Below are 2,691 nucleotides of genomic sequence, written 5' to 3' on the forward strand. Positions count from 1 at the left end.
ACAACAGAAGTATGATCTAACAGTAACAAACTGGGGAAAATGTAGCCGGGCCTCTGTGTTCAGGCTCTTCTCTGTGTCCCTGTGTCTTCACACTCCAGGATGCACCTTTCCTTTGGGTACAGAGAGGGCACCTCTCACATAAGGGTCTTATAATTGACTTCAGGGAAGAAGGGCAGGGGGAGGTGACAGTGACCTTCCTGCTTCTGTTGTTTACTCAAATTTCTTTAGCATAAAATATTCAATACCCTAAGATGTTATATTTTGGAGTAGCATGTCCTGAACCCCATCATGCTCATGCAACAAAACCCAGTCATTGAAGAACAATGACTACAAAATATTTAAATTCAAAATACAAATGATGGCCAAGAGGGGTGGCTCATGGCTGTAATCCCAGCAGGGAGGTGCAGGGAGGCCCAGGCAGGCGGATCACTTGAGTTCTGTAGATCCAGACCTGCCTGGCCAAAATGTCAAAACCCCATCTCTACTAAAAATACAAAAATTAGCCCAGCACGTGGTGCACACCTGTTGTCCAGCTACTTTCAGGGGGTGGGGAATGCGTGGGCTGAGGGTCAACTGAAACAATATTTACAAATGATTTTTTTTTTTTTTTCCTGTAAGGCTAGTCAAGTGAAACAGTGGAAGTGGAGAAGGAACAAAGAAACCTGTAACTGGTTGTGATCACTTCTTTGTAAACAGGAATGAATTTTTTATGCACTACACTCTGTTATCAAAGTTACATATGCTGCAAAGCTGGTGGTGAACAGCAGAGCCCTGGTCCCTTCCTACACTTATCTCTAGGGATAACAAATTTTAATGCATGCAGCCAACCTCTGCATAACTATGGTTACTCTTTGACTGTCCAATTTTCCATCCCAGGCCCTGCAGTCCAGCCTGCAAGAGGAAACAGAATTTGTGTTTCGTTACCTGCCAGTCCACTCCAAGGAGCCAAGAAGGCGTCCTCTCACCCCCCACTCCCGGCTCGTCCTCCAAACTGAGCCCCTCAAAGACTGTGGTGTTTTTCAGTCCTTCATAATCCCTCTCAGCCCCGAAATATGAAAATGAGAGCGATGGTCCTGAGCGCCTGGAGCGACATCTTAGCTCCCAAGAGCCATCAGGAACCTCATCCCAAGTGCTCTGAAGAGCAGGAGAGAACATTTTTAACTCTGGTAGCTCCTAAGGCGTCTTCTTCTTGGGGCAGGGTTCTGACGGGACGAGGGGGAGCCCCACCGTCAGAGACTCGCCCGTCAGAGCTGCTCAGGCTCCTCTTCCCCGTGGTCCCGCGGGAGCTCGGCCGGGGCGGCGGAGGATCAGAACCCGCGCTCCCTGGCTGTGTGCTTGAAGAGGCCGCCGTGCGAATTTCTCTTTCTGGCTGAGATCTTGGGACGAAAGAATGAAATTTCCAGGAGTCAGGTTCCAAAGCTTAGTGAAACAGCGACTTTTAGGGCCCGCAATAGAGACGTAGGAGCTAGAAATTCGTCACAAAAATCTGAATATGAAGAACAGAATAAATTAACATTCAGAATCAGATGGACCATGTGAATAAAGCAGTGCTACTCCCAAGTTAGGTCTGCAACCATCGATCTTAAGCTGAGACACAATCTCCAATGACTGAGCTAACCCCATCAAAATTTCTCACGCCACCGTTTACTTACCAAAATGACAATGGGTGCCATTAGGAGATTTCCCGGGTGAAAGGAATCTCTGGGTCTAGGATTGAGGGGCGGCAGCCTTTTTGGTGGAGGAGACCTCTCACCCCGAGGCCCAGGATCGCCCTGAGAAGGGGTGAGGACTTGCTGGGTCGCTGGATCCCTGGCGGGGCGGTCCGGGCCTCCGATTGCTGGGTGCCAGGAGGTTGGCCCTGGAGGGGTACCCTGCAGGCTCGGTGACCCCGACCGGATGATTCGGCGATTTCCCTGTAGTCCGGGCCAATGTGAGAACCCGGTTTCTGGGACCCCAAACACCGAAGAGGGAGACGAAGAAGGGACAAAGAGTGCGGGGTACATCGCGAGGCTCGGACAGGGGGAGCAGAAGGGACACGGAGGTCCTCCAGCACAGAGCTTCTGAACGTCAGCGGAATCCCCATCCCATTTAGGGAATAAAACACGGCATTACCGTCCTAATTAAACAGAAAGGTTCCACCGAGACTCGAACTCGGATCGCTGGATTCAGAGTCCAGAGTGCTTACCATTACACCATGGAACCTCACAGTGCAAATTTGCTAGAGGCATCTGCATTCCTAATAAGTAGCAATAGTTCCCACCCACCCATGTCACTCCACTTGAGGAAGGTGGAGCAGCAGGAAGGAGCCATCCTTCTTGCTTTCTCTCTGCTCTCTCCTTTGATCGACTTCTATCATTTCATTTGCACCCCGGAAAATGAGGCAAAAATCTGCTGTGGGTTTAGGGCCAGAGAAGAGCCCCTGAAGCCTTGTTTATAGAGTTTCCTGTGCTGAGGTGAAATTTCTTCCGACTTGCTTCTTGCAGATTCTGTAGTTCTGTTCTCTAGGTTTTAGTGATAAGGAAGGAAGGAGATAGAAAGGAAGAAAGGAGGGGGGGAGGAAAGGAAGAGAAGAAGGAAGGAAGGCGGGAGAGGGAGGGAGGGGGGAAGGGGGAGGGAGAGGGCGGAGGGAGGGAGGGACGGGCGGGGAGGGAGGGAGGGGGGGAGGAGGGAGGGGGGGGAGGGGAGGGCTGG

At 51.1% G+C, this 2,691-nt stretch overlaps 1 non-coding gene across 1 annotated transcript; it reads right to left on the minus strand.

Moving 5' to 3' along the window:
* Nucleotides 1-2,130: 2,130 nt before the first annotated feature.
* Nucleotides 2,131-2,202, minus strand: TRNAQ-CUG. The gene has a single exon. It is a non-coding gene; the product is annotated as a tRNA-Gln (tRNA).
* Between the last annotated feature and the right edge of the window lie 489 nt (nucleotides 2,203-2,691).

This window comes from Rhinopithecus roxellana, chromosome 8, assembly GCF_007565055.1.
Source record: "Rhinopithecus roxellana isolate Shanxi Qingling chromosome 8, ASM756505v1, whole genome shotgun sequence".
In the NCBI taxonomy this organism is placed as follows: Eukaryota; Metazoa; Chordata; class Mammalia; order Primates; family Cercopithecidae; genus Rhinopithecus; species Rhinopithecus roxellana.